The 14,383-nt window shown below is 37.5% G+C and overlaps 1 protein-coding gene across 1 annotated transcript in view; it reads left to right on the top strand.

The window, feature by feature from the left end:
* The window catches only part of SSR3 (signal sequence receptor subunit 3), a 270,342-nt gene that overhangs the window by 17,351 nt on the left and 238,608 nt on the right, over positions 1 to 14,383 (top strand). Inside the window, exon 2 of the mRNA XM_074405547.1 lies at positions 12,695 to 12,857. The gene's annotated coding sequence lies outside the window, so the exon portion shown is untranslated. The remainder of the gene's footprint in view (positions 1 to 12,694; positions 12,858 to 14,383) is intronic.

Below are 14,383 nucleotides of genomic sequence, written 5' to 3'. Positions count from 1 at the left end.
TAATTATCCCCTGCAATCAGTAGTTTATTAGCCAGAAGTGCCTATCAAGTGTTTGTATAGCAATATATCAAAGCAGAAAAACAATTTTTAAAAAACATCAACTTTTGAAAATGTAACATGTTATTCATGCATTTATATAACAGAAGAGCTTTTTAAAGTGACCTAATGAGACTGTTCTAAATGATTATAATTTAATGTTTTTATCATTTATGTTTAATACTTTACCACTTATGGCTAATATAGGAAATATATTTTTGTGATTCTTTTTGAAAATTAGTCTTTTTAAAAAGGAATATCATAAGGGAAATTATGCAAAAATAAATTTGATAAGAAGTGTTCACCTTGTCAGAATAGGCTTGTGATTTTAAAAAAGAAATGAATTTGAAGAGATTTTTAATTGCATCATCTTTCTATATAATCCATTTCTACATCATTTGATGGCACTAATGTCAGTTTTTCATCAGTGAAGTGGCTGAGACACATTAGAATAAGACAGCCCTAGATTCATATTACAGCTCTAACATGTCCTTCCTGGGTGGGTCACTTAATCTCTCTGAGCTAAATTTTTCTAATCTATAAAATTGGGGTCATAGGATTATTATTTTAAAGATAAAATGAGATAATATATAAAACGTTTGGCACAAAGTAATATGCAGTGCACAGTCATAGTAATTATCTAATTCATCAATAAATATTTTTTCTGTGCCTTTGTTCTAGGGGCTAGGAATAGGCATCAGGGCTGCCTGTGGGATTAAAGAGGTTATACATGAAGGAAATCTACAGACCATTGTTTGCAGCAGTGCATCTTGGAGCTGGCAGGGCACAATCTAGAGATCATATCTGTAGCCCTAACATGAAAGTAACATGAGTAAAGCTTATACTTTTTTTTTTTTTTTGAGACGGAGTTTCGCTCTTGTTACCCAGGCTGGAGTGCAGTGGCGCGATCTCGGCTCACCGCAACCTCCGCCTCCTGGGTTCAGGCAATTCTCCTACCTCAGCCTCCTGAGTAGCTGGGATTACAGGCACGCACCACCATGCCCAGCTAATTTTTTGTAGTTTTAGTAGAGACGGGGTTTCACCATGTTGACCAGGATGGTCTCGATCTCTTGACCTCGTGATCCACCCGCCTCAGCCTCCCAAAGTGCTGGGATTACAGGCTTGAGCCACCGTGCCTGGCCAAGCTTATACTTTAATGAAAAAAAAATGTATATTGTTATGACTTCATACTATCAACATCCTAACATTCAACATAAGAATAGTGAACCAGTAAATACAAATTAAGCATTTACCAAATACTCAATGCTGTGCTAAGTAAGGTAGGCAATGTAGAAGTTAGAAGGTGCCTTATTTCTGCATTTAAGTAGTTTAAAATATAGTAAGGCAGTCAAGATACATGAAATGGAGACAAAATATATTTAAGTGCTAATTTGCATGATATAATTAAATATAGGCAGACCTCACTTTTGCACAGGATCGTGAAAAAGACTGCAAGCAGAAGCCATGGGAAGTGATCTTAATAATCAGTGGGAGGAACCAACCCAAATGCCCATCGATGATAGACTGGATAGGGAAAATGTGGCACATACACACCATGGAATACTATGCAGCCATAAAATACGATGAGTTCATATCCTTTGTAGGGACATGGATGAACCTGGAAACCATCATTCTCAGCAAACTGACACAAGAACAGAAAATCAAACACCGCATGTTCTCACTCATAGGTGAGTGTTGAACAATGAGAACACATGGACACAGGGAGGGGAGCATCACACACTGGGGTCTGTCAGGGGGAACTAGGGGAGGGACAGTGTGGGGTGGGAGTTGGGGAGGGATAACATGGGGAGAAATACCAGATATAGATGATGGAAAGGAAGGCAGCAAACCACATTGCCATGTATGTACCTATGCAACAATATTGCATGTTCTTCACATGCACCCCCAAACTTAAAATGCAATAAAATATATATTTAAAAATAATAATAATAGTGGGAAATTATTACTGCAGGTCCCTGACAAATTTTTGAGAAAATGTTAAAAACCCCCTTACAGTCATTTCAAATGTGTAAAGAAATGAAAAAAACATTTAATATGCAGTAAAACATTAGAAACATTGATGATCAAAGTGTTTCGCTTTTTTGTAAACTCCTCAAGAGTAGTTTCAACAGTACTTTCCATCTTCTCATTGTATAACTTAACATATCTTTTCTATGCCTTGGCAAATGGTATATACTTTTCTAGGTTTAAATCAGCTTCCAACAGTTCATTATTTGCATTTTTTATGTCATGAAATATCTCCCAGACTTTCTTTAATGTGAAATATTTTCCTGTCACTTCCTCTGGGACGTTGTCATCCTTTTCATCACAACTACTTTCTTCACTGATGATAATGAGGTCCTCTGGCTGCATATCTAGAAGCTCTGAGACCCCAGCAGTGTCAGCATTCCCAGTCAGCATTTTCTTCTATAACTCCATTTACATTGGATTAAAATTTCACTTCCAGCACTATCACTTTTCATTTATTTGCTGCACTTCCATCTTTGTTAGTCAATTCACTTTTTTGATTACTCATTTTTAGAAAATGTTAATGGGGTTCATCACTGGGAGACAAGAAGACAATACAGCTATACACTGTGCTCTCTGGGAGTAAACTGAATAACAGATGTGCAGTGACCAATCACACACTATTTTGAAGGAAGTGATGTAATTCGTCATGGATTGTGATATGTGTCTTTTATTTACATAGTGATTTGTCAAGAGTTAGGAGCAAACTTTGTACTTTATATGATTACCTACAGTTAATATACCATGGTAACTGAAACTTGAACTGTGTTAATGGAGGACTAGTATTATCTAATTAAAATTTAACTGAAATTCATGCATATCAGAACTGTGCAAAAAGAAGACTGCCTGTGCTATATTATCTTAGTTTTTTAGCATATATCAATGAAAAGTATGTTCTCTTGATGGAAAGCCATTTTGTACATTATAACTGAATGAGTTAAACATGAGGTTAATCAGGTAATATGTCAAAATGAAATGTTAAACATGTACCTTAACATAACTATATAAAGCCAATAAATGTCTACTAAATCACAAAGATTAGCATACCTCATAGATAATTGCATGGCACTATAGGCCAAAGTACGATAATGCTTTTTGTGTTTGCTGATATTTTATTGCATCTTTTTCCTCCTTTATTTTTTGCCTTCTACCGAAATTCAGGTCAAATGAAATGCAATACAATTTACCAAAAATAGCAACACAGTACTTAACTTTCAGTAAAGTATTTCTCTGTCTCCCTACTACATTTTTATCCTTCTATCTACCTATCTTCTCATCTACGTATATGCAAAGAAAGCATCTGGATACGTTTTTATACTCTTAATGATACGTGTTGAAAAGTGAGATGACTTTTTTCATGTTCAGATTTGTATTGTTTTAATTCTTGATGAGCACTGGTGAACACATTTAATGTTTACAAAAACAATACTAGTAATTTTCCCAAAAACCAAACACAAAAAATGGAAGCATTTTAAAAACAGTTTAAAGAAATTCCTTTAGAATTTTTCGGAATGGAATAATTTTCTCAGAATTTTCCCAGCATAATGTAGCATTTTGAATGGCAAAATTGGTTCTTGCTCTTTTTCTCTATACTCATTTTACAATGCTGATTGATTCTTATTATTTTGAGACAGGGTCTCACTCTGTCGCCCAGGCTGGAGTGCATGATCTTGGCTCACTGCAGCCTCCACCTCCAGGGCTCAAGGGATCCTCCCACCTCAGACTCTCGAGTAGTGGGGGCTACAAGAATGCAATAGCATGCCTGGCTTTTTTTTTTTTTTTTTTTTAAATAGAGATGGGGTTTCTCCATATTGCCCAGGCTGGTCTTGAACTCCTGACCTCAAGTGCTGGGATTACAGGCATGAGCCACCATGCCTGAACTTCGATTCTTATTTTTAAAGAGGAAATGACAATAGTAAAGTGTCTTCCTACAAAACAATCAACTGCTTTATTTCTTAAATGATCTCCTGCTCTGTACTATGCTAAAACAGTTATTCTATTAAAGATCTTATCAAATTTGATTTTTGTTGAAAGATAAAATTGATGCTTTTCTATGGTTAAAGTAAAGAGTTGTTTTTTTTTTTAAGTCTGGCTGAAGTTTTGTTTGGTTTAATTTGCAAACTCAGAGCCTTCAAGTTCCGGACTATCAGCTTTGGACTCTATGGGGAGGCTGGAGATTCCAGGAAAAGACTCAAGTTTACATTCAGACATTGAGTAATCATCAATAGCAAGTAAAGATTACAGAGAAGCCATTCAACTGAGTGTAAATTTTAAGTATCTTTAAATTGTGTTTCAAATAACACTTTCTTACAATAAAACATATTAGTGTTTATTTCTTACATTGATAAAGAATAGCAAGTTATTTTTTTTTCCTGCCCTTTAGGGACTTTGTTCTTTATTCCTTGACTAAACAGATCAATTTAAAAAATAAAACAGAATAAACACCTAGCGACACTTAACTCTCATCCTTGCAGTGGATTTATTTAGGATTTTGTTTCTTGACTTCTCTCTCTTCCTTTCCATCACCTTTTGAGAGTTAAACCTCTTGTTAGCTTCCATTTTTATTGATACAAAGAGTAGTTCCAAACCCCTCTGCTGCCCTGACCTGTCACCCCCAAGGTCTCTAATTTTATATTTCCAATTGCTTGTAATAATACATGTCTGGTGATTCCCTAAAAGTTTACATCTTGATAGTTCTCTCTCATCTTAGTTACCAAGGCCACTTCCTAAAATGGCTTTCCAGCACTGAAATGTGCATGTTTCTCACAACGGGTTTTTTTTTTTTTCTTTCATTTGTTGTGACTTACATCCATTCATTCTGTTTAGTGTTCGTGTTACTTACTTCCTCCTCTTTACTTCTAACACTCCTGACTGAATTATAATCCTCCCACCTTGGCATCTATGACAGGGTTCACCCAGAGCTCCTGACCCCAACTGATTCTGTACTCAGCAGACAGAAGAGACTCTGAATCCCTATTTTCATTCTTGTTCTGCCCACTGAAATTTATATCATCTCCCAGAAATTGACAATATTCCGTCTGCTTCAATTCAAGGACCTCTATTATCTACTTCCTTTTCTTATCAAATAATGTTACTTCCTTGTTGGAAACACTCCATTTATAATCAACTTACACTGCTTCCCTGTGGGAAACCTCATTTCATTCTAGACTCCTTACCCAGGCCTAACAAGTGTCTCCTGTCTTTGTGACCTCATTCCCTACCACCCTTGCCACAGTTCACTCTGCTATAAACATGCTCGGTTCTTCCTGTTCCTTCCTACCCAGGCCCTGTGTGCTTGCTTTTCCCTTTGCCTTGAGAGCTCTTCACATGGTTCATTGCATGACTTCCCTATTGGGACTCAGTCCAAATGCTGTCTCCTCAGTGAGGCCTTTCCTGACAATCCAGTTTAAAGTTGTACACGTACAGCCACTACTGTCACATTTCTTAGTTTTATTTTATTCATAGTACTTTATATTATTTTTCACTTGCTTAATATCTATCTGTGCCACTAGAATAAATAACCTACAAGGGCCTAGAATTAGACTTTCTTGCTGGCTGCTGTATTCCTAAGACCTAGAACAGTGCCTGACACACAGAACTCAATAAATATTTGTTGAATGAATTATGCTGACATAATTTTTACTCCCCGATTAAGCCAACTAATTCTCTATGATGTCTTGCATATTTATTTGCCAATCCTTAGACATATGTTTTTTTCATTCTATTCCTCTCTACTGAATTCTCTTCATGCTTCTTTTTGTCAATTTTTATTAGTCACTTTCTTCAAAATCTAGCTCAAAGACCACCTGTAAAAAAGTCTTCTCAAATTCTTCCTGCCATGAACATTATATTCCTTCTCCTCCCCACAGGATTTACCTCTATAGTTTTCATTATATTATCTTGTGCTTTATTTTTAACATATTGCTTTATAACACAGTGTTTTCCTTTTTGAGTCTTCTAGTTGTTTTCTTGTTGAGAGAGGATATAGTGAGGAAAGCTTTGGACTGGGAGTCCTGGCTAACAATTTCAGACTTTGGACAGACCATTTTCAGCATCTGTAAAATCAAAGGATTAAGCCTTTCATTTGCAGACCAGAGGTTGCAAAATGGCAGGCCACAGATTGTGTTACTGAGCCAAGCTTTGGTCTGCCTGCCTGGTGCAGCAAAGCCAAACACTTACATTGAGATTTACAGTAAAAGAAAATAAGGCATTTATTACAGGATACCAATTCAGGAGAATTGGGAAGCTCATGCTTAAGACCTGAACTCCCTGATGGCTTGCATGCAGGGGTTTTTAAAGGCAGGGAGGCAGAGGTTTTAAGTAAAGACATAAATCAACATATACAGGCTGTACATTGGCTTGACCTAAAAAGTCCTGACATCTCAAAGCAGGGGACCACTGGTCATAGGTAGATTCAAAGATTTTCTGATTTTGTTATTGGTTAAGGAGGTGACGCTTTGTCTAAAAATTTAGAGTCCACAGAAAGGAATGTTGAGCCTGTGGATGTGACTTCCTCCAGGCTTCTCAGGAAGAAATTTAGAACAAAGAACAAAGGTTATATAGTTCAGTCCTCGGTCCCCCCTTATCTGAAGTCTACATGCCAGCAGACAGCATTTTCCATTTGGTAGTGTCCAAGTTTCTGAAAAACAACTCAGGGGACTTATGTTAGGATGTTATTAATGTCTTCAGTTTCTATAGGGAATCAAACATCTTATGACTTTCTTGGCTGTTGTTTTAAGTTACTATTACCTTATTGCTTATCAAGTTGCTCATTTCCTTTTTTTTTTTTTTTTTTAAAAAAAAAGAGAGTCTTGCTTTGTCACCCAAGCTGGAGTACAGTGGCGCGATCTCGGCTCACTGCAGCCTTCATCTCCCAGGTTCAAGTGATTCTCCTGTCTCAGCCTCCCAAGTAGACTACAGGCACATGCCACCATGCTTGGCTAATACTTTGTATTTTTAGTAGAGACAAGGTTTTACCATGTGGGCCAGACTGGTCTTGAACTTCCTATTTGAGGTGATCCACCTGCCTGAGCCTCCCCAAGTGCTGGGATTACAGGTGTGAGTCACTGCGCCCAGGCTAAATAAAGATTTTCCTTTATTTCCATGCTTGGAGTGCAGGGTGGGAGGTGCCCAGCAGGCCCCTCAGAGGGTCCTCCTCTGTCTCAGTTGGATAAGGCCCACATATGTGTATCATTCAGCCTTAGTAAAACTCAAATTAGTTGACAACGTTTAGAAATTGAGAAATTTTGGAAAGCTTGGAATTATATACACTCTGAAAAAGATCAGAATAGACCCACATTTTTGGGTGGCAGAAAACTCATTGAGAAAGAAAGCAGCTGTCACTTAATATCAGGCGTAGACACTGACATGGTACAATGCTCAACTTGTTCGGATATTTCACTTGTTTCTGTTAACTCTGTTGGAATTTCAATATGCAGACTTCTATTTCAATATACAAGATTGTATTATCTCTGAGGTACCTTTCAACCCTACATATCTGTGCTTCTGGTTAAATGTGTTTGACCTGTCTACTCAGACTTAATGTTCTTGAAAGGCAGTATCTGGTGCTTCTCCTTTGCTTGTCCAGGTTATAGTGCTGGTCATAAAGCAGGTGCTTAGTATTTGTTTGTTGAACATTACATGTAGTTATATGTACAAATACGCAATAAAAACCAAATACCACCTAGTAAAAATTTATTACACATGCCTGGTTGGCTTTTATAAAGAAAATATCCTATCAAAATGGAATTAAAATACCAACACAGTATTTGTATCATGTGGAAAATCTAACTCTAGACAGATATTAACCAAATGAAGTTTTATTTAGGCAACAGAAAAAAATACAATACTTTAGTCTCCTTTCTCTGTATGTAACTCCCATTAATTGTTCGTTGTAGTTATTTATGCATATCAAGAGCAGAATGTAATCTAGGGATGGAACAAATACTGCTGTTTGTTCTCCCAAGTAGTGATCATATGTTGAACAGCTGGGACTTACCAAGATCTGCATTTATTTCAATACTAATAACTACCTTTGCTGTATTCCCAGAAAACCACAAAATATTTGGCATGGTTCAGGACCACCATATCTAATAAAAATATCTCATTGTTCTTTTGCAATAATTCATTAACTTATAAGGAGAACATATTTCACTGAGATAGTTTACAGGGATTAACAGCAATAGCTAAAAGATTTCATACCCAAGTTGGGTCGTGTCTGGAACACCAAAGTGAATGGAAGTCTCAAGTCCATGACTGAAGGCAGTCTTACCACCAGTGTTGCCAAAGCCTATAGTCTGAACACTTTCTTCTCTGTCTTTCCATTTCCTATTAAAAAGAGTACTCAGAAATTACAGAAGTATTTCATCTGAGAAAAAAATGCATTTCTCAGAAACTCTGTAAATTAAAAAAGGACATAGCTGATACCAGAATAAATCTCTTATGAAATTTGGATAACTAAGATTTGAAAAACATTTTGAAATTTACTCTTATTTAGAACATTATATTTTAAAGAATTAAAAAGACAAGCTGCTTAGAAATTTTAACATTTACAATAAAACTTAATTTGGACTTTTTAATCTCTAATTTTTTTATTCTTTCTGCAGGGATTGAACTGAAGTGTACTTTTATGCTATCTGTGAAAAAAATTGCTTAATAAGTAAATAAACATTTTAAGTAATAGTTGAAAGTAAACATTTACTTATCAGAGAAAACAATTTCAGTTTTATTTATAAATCACTCTTTTCAAAATGGAGATGTATTAGTCGGAGTTCCCTAGAGGGACAGAACTAACAGGATAGATAGATATATAAAAAGGGGAGTCTATCAAGTATTAACTTACACAATCATAAGTTCTCTAGTAGGTTTGTCTGCAAGTTTGAGGAGCAAGGAGGGCCAGTCCCAGTCTCAAAACTGAAGAACATAGGAGTCTGATGTTTGAGGGCAGAAAGCATCCAACATGGAAGAAAGATGTAGGCTGGAGGCTAGACCATCTTGCCTTTTCAGTATTTCTGCCTGCTTTATAATCAGTGGCTGCTGATTAGATAGTGCTCACCAGATTAATGGTGGTTCTGCCTTCCCTACCCAACTGACTCAAATGTTAATCTCCTTTGGCAACACTTTCACAGACATACCCAGGATCAATACCTTGCATCCTTCAATCCAATCAAGTTGACACTCAGTATTAACCATCACAAAAGCAAGATCAGTCTTTTTTTTTTTTTTTTTTGAAATGGAGTTTCACTCTTGTTGCCCAGGCTGGAGTGCAATGGCGCAATCTCAGCTCACCGCAACCTCCGCCTCCTGGGTTCAGGCAACTCTCCTGCCTCAGCCTCCTGAGTAGCTGGGATTACAGTCACACGCCACCATGCCCAGCTAATTTTTAGTATTTTTAGTAGAGACGGGGTTTCACCATGTTGACCAGGATGGTCTCGATCTCTTGACCTCGTGATCCACCCGCCTCGGCCTCCCAAAGTGCTGGGATTACAGGCTTGAGCCGCCGCACCCGGCTCAAGATCAGTCTTTTTAGAGATGCTAATCATTTTTATCTGTTTACAAAATCTGGGCCTGAACTGCCAGAACTGGTTAGTCATTTTCTGGTACTGTATGTCCTTGAAACTAATAAAACTGCATTTTCTTTCTTTCTTTCTTTCTTTTTTTTTATTGCATTTTGGATTTTGGGGTACATGTGAAGAACATGCAAGGTTGTTGCATAGGTACACACATGGCAGTGTGAGTTGTTACTGCCTTCCTCCCTATTACCTATATCTGGCATTTCTCCCCATGCTATCTCTCCCCAACTCTCCACCCCCCACTGTCCCTCCCCTATTTGCCCCCAACAGACCCCAGTGTGTGATGCTTCCCTCCCTGTGTCCATGTGTTCTCTTTGTTCAACACCAGCCTATGAGTGAGAACATGCAGTGTTTGATTTTCTTTTTTTATTTATTTATTTATTTATTTTTTTATTTTTTATTTTTTTATTGCATTTTAGGTTTTGGGGCACATGTGATGAACATGCAAGATTGTTGCATAGGTACACACATGGCAGTGTGGTTTGCTGTCCTCCGTCCCCTCACCCGTATCTGTCACCTCTCCCCATGCTATCTCCTCCCACCTCCCCACCCCCCGCCCCTCCCCCATTTCCCCCCAACGGACCCCAGTGTGCAGTGCTCCCCTCCCTGTGTCCATGTATTCTCATTGTTCAACACCCGCCTATGAGTGAGAATATACGGTGTTTGATTTTCTGCTCTTGTGTCAGTTTGCTGAGAATGATGGTTTCCAGGTTCATCCATGTCCCTACAAAGGACGTGAACTCATCGTTTTTGATGGCTGCGTAATATTCCATGGTGTATATGTGCCACATTTTCCCTATCCAGTCTATCATCATTGGGCATTTGGGTTGGTTCCAGGTCTTTGCTATTGTAAACAGTGCTGCAATGAACATTCGTGTGCACGTGTCCTTGTAGTAGAATGATTTATAATCCTTTGGATATATACCCAGTAATGGGATTGCTGGGTCAAATGGGATTTCTATTTTTAGGTCCTTGAGGAATCGCCACACTGTCTTCCACAATGGTTGAATTAATTTACATTCCCACCAACAGTGTAGAAGTGTTCCTATTTCTCCACATCCTCTCCAGCATCTGTTGTTTCCCGATTTTTTAATGATCGCCATTCTATTCTTGTTTCAGTTTGCTGAGAATGGTGGTTTCCAGGTTCATCCATGTCCCTGCAAAGGACACGATTGCATCATTTTTGATGGCTGCATAATATTCCATGGTGTATATGTGCCACATTTTCTCTGTCCAGTCTATCATCAATGGGCATTTGGGTTGGTTGCAGGTCTTTGCTATTGTAAACTGTGCTGCAATGAATATTCGTGTGCATGTGTCCTTATGGTAGAACGATTTATAATCCTTTGGATATATACCCAGTAATGGGATTGCTGGGTCAAATGGGATTTCTGTTTCTAGGTCCTTGAGGAATCGCCATACTGTCTTCCACAAAGGTTGAACTAGTTTACACTCCCACCAACAGTGTAAAAGTGTTCCTGTTTCTCCACATCCTCTCCAGCATCTGTTGTCTCCAGACTTTTTAATGATCGCCATTCTAACTGGCTTGAGGTGGTATCTCAATGTAGTTTTGATTTGCATTTCTCTAATGACCAGTGATGATGAGCGTTTTTTTATATGTTTGTTGGCCTCATGTATGTCTTCTTTTGTAATGTGTCTGTTCATATCCTTTGCCCACTTTTGAATGGGTTTGTTTGGTTTTTTTTTTTGTAAATCTGTTTTAGTTCTTTGTAGATTCTGGATATCAGCCCTTTGTTAGATGAGTAGACTGCAAACATTTTTTCCCATTCTGTTGGTTACTGGTTCACTCTAATGACTGTTTCTTTTGCTGTACAGACGCTGTGGAGTTTGATTAGGTTCCATTTGTCTATTTTGGCTTTTGTTGCCAATGCTTTTGGTATTTTGGTCATGAAGTCCTTGCCTACGCCTATGTCCTGAATGGTTTTGCCTAGATTTTCTTCTAGGGTTTTTATGGTGTTAGGTCTTAGATATATCTAAGTCTTTAATCCATCTGGAGTTAATTTTAGTGTAAGTGTCAGGAAGGGGTTCAGTTTCTGTTTTCTGCATATGGCTAGCCAGTTTTCCCAACACCATTTATTAAACAGGGAATCCTTTCCCCATTGCTTGTTTTTAATTCAAATAGGAAAGGAGGAAGTCAAATTGTCTCTATTTGCAGATGACATGATTGTATATCTAGAAGACCCCATCATCTCAGCCCAAAATCTCCTGAAACTGATAAGCAACTTCAGCAAAGTCTCAGGATACAAAATCAATATGCAGAAATCACAAGCATTCCTATACACCAATAACAGACCGAAAGAGAGCCAAATCAAGAATGAACTGCCATTCACAATTGCTACAAAGAGAATAAAATACCTAGGAATACGACTAACAAAGAACTTAAAGGACCTCTTCAAGGAGAACTACAAACCACTGCGCAACGAAATAAGAGAGGACACAAACAGATGGAGAAACATTCCATGTTCATGGTTAGGAAGAATCAATATCATGAAAATGACCATACTGCCCAAAGTAATTTACAGATTCAGTGCTATCTCCATCAAGCTACCAATGACCTTCTTCACAGAACTGGAAAAAAAAACACCTTAAACTTCATATGGAACCAAAAGACAGCCCACATAGCCAAGTCAATTCTAAGTAAAACTACATTTTCTTTGATGCAGTTGGTTCAGATCAGTGACTTTTTCTGTATGTATTTATTTTGGGAGTTTGAATCATTTTCATCTTCCATTGATTTTCGAACTATTGCAAATTACACAGTTTACATGTTAAAGAGATCAAGTTATATAGAAGAAGAAATCTTTCTGCAAGCTATGTGACCTTAACTTTGCTGAGCTTTAGTAACCTTGCTCATTTATAAAATGGAGATGATAATAATACCTATTTCCTAGGAATGTAGAGGGGATAAATAGAGATAAGGCAAGCATTCTGCCAGTAAACAAGGTCCACATTATCACCATCATTCCCAATATGTTTTGAAGATTCTATGTAATGAAGCATACATTTTCTAATTTATACTGCATTATTTTCATTTGCAGATGAAGACAAATGTTTGGAGAATTAGGAAGCTTGCTCAAGATCAGAATGTTGAGGAACCAGCCTCCTCGGTTGCTTCTGATTGTAAACTAGCTGTGAGAAGGGCACCACTCTGCTACAAAAGCAATCTTAGAAATTAACCAGCACAAAGATCATCCATGACTAGTGAGTACAATTCTGCGACTGGTTTTTATCTGTGCCTGTTGGATCAGCCTCACTATTTTGAGGTTGTGCCCTGGGCAGGGAACATGAGTCATTGCCTACCCATCCACTCCTCCACATTCTGACTGTCTTCGTTATGAATTAAGTCCTAAGAATTCTTATCTCATTACTCCCCATGGGATTTCAGCAGCAGTCATCTCTGACTTTTATTTTCACCCTGCTAGTTAATTGCTTTCTTCAACTTTTCTATTCTACTATTCAATGGTAGCTCAGCAAGTAACTTTGCATCATTATAGAAGAGGAAAAAATTGTTTTGGGGTTGTGGATTGCTTTGCAGATGTTGCACTTTGCAATTCCTATCACTTCATGACTCTCTAACCTGCTGGGAAGATGTAGCCCTAAGTGCAAAAGAAACTTCCCATAAAATGTTATTTTCCTAGGTTCCTTTCCCAACCACCTGGAGCAGATAAATGGAAAGAGAGGCATGTTGGTGGTGGTGGTGATGATGGTAGTACAATTTTCCCTCAGTATCCACAGGGAACTGTTTCTAGGAACCACCTCCCCAATACCAAAATCTGCGATGCTCAAGTCCCTTATATAAAATAATATAGTGTTTACATATAATCTACCCACATACTCCATATACTTGAAATCATGTCTAGTTTATTTATAATACCTAATACAATGTAAATATTATGTAAATAGCTGTTACACTGTGTTTTTTTACTTGTATTGTTGCATTGTTATTTTTATTTTTCAAATATTTTCCATCAGTCGTTGGTTGAAACTATCTATATGGCACTTGTGGATATGGCAGACTGACTATAATAGTTACAATTATGGTAGTAGTAATGCTGGTGATGGTATTGGTAACAGTAGTGGTGAGTAGCAGTGGTGTTAAAGAAATTTTTTCCAGTCATGTGGAACCTCACAAGTCTAGAGTATGATTTCATTCTAGTCTCTGACAATTTGGATTTATCTTATAAATGCTTCATAATTTATTAGGGTGCTATGAGGTTGTTAAAATTGAGGATTCCCAAGTAAACAGTATCTCTGTTTTCCTCAAGTTGTATATAGGTCTTCATATATTTTTTCTTTTAAAGTTTAAAACATCTACCATTCGATCTAAAATAAAGGCCAGGGATAAAATGGAACCATGTCAAATGGATTCAGATAATTTCTCAATTTGGGGAAATTCCAGGTATGGTACCCCTGCTTACCCAAGTATAAATTCCCAAATAGACTATAAGTATGTTATGGAGGAAGACAATATTATGCTTGTCATGTTAAGTAACTGAAAAATTTAGAAGGAGAAATATAGTTTCAAAAGTTACTTTACATCTGTGAGTTTCAAGATAACACAACTGCCCTGCCTAGTAGCGGAAGGTATTTTAAGTGTGCAGTATGTCCAGCCTTAGAAGAGGCAAACCATAGCACAGAGTAAGATAAGCCTTTGTAGGGTCTCAGAAAGCACTTGCACGATCTGTGAGTTAAACTTGGTCAGGGTGCAGAACAGAATTTCCTGGGCT

The sequence above is a fragment of the Saimiri boliviensis genome, chromosome 9, assembly GCF_048565385.1.
Source record: "Saimiri boliviensis isolate mSaiBol1 chromosome 9, mSaiBol1.pri, whole genome shotgun sequence".
NCBI classification, from domain to species: Eukaryota; Metazoa; Chordata; class Mammalia; order Primates; family Cebidae; genus Saimiri; species Saimiri boliviensis.
Note: the sequence above shows the minus strand (reverse complement) of the source record. Positions and strands in the feature narration are given on the sequence as shown.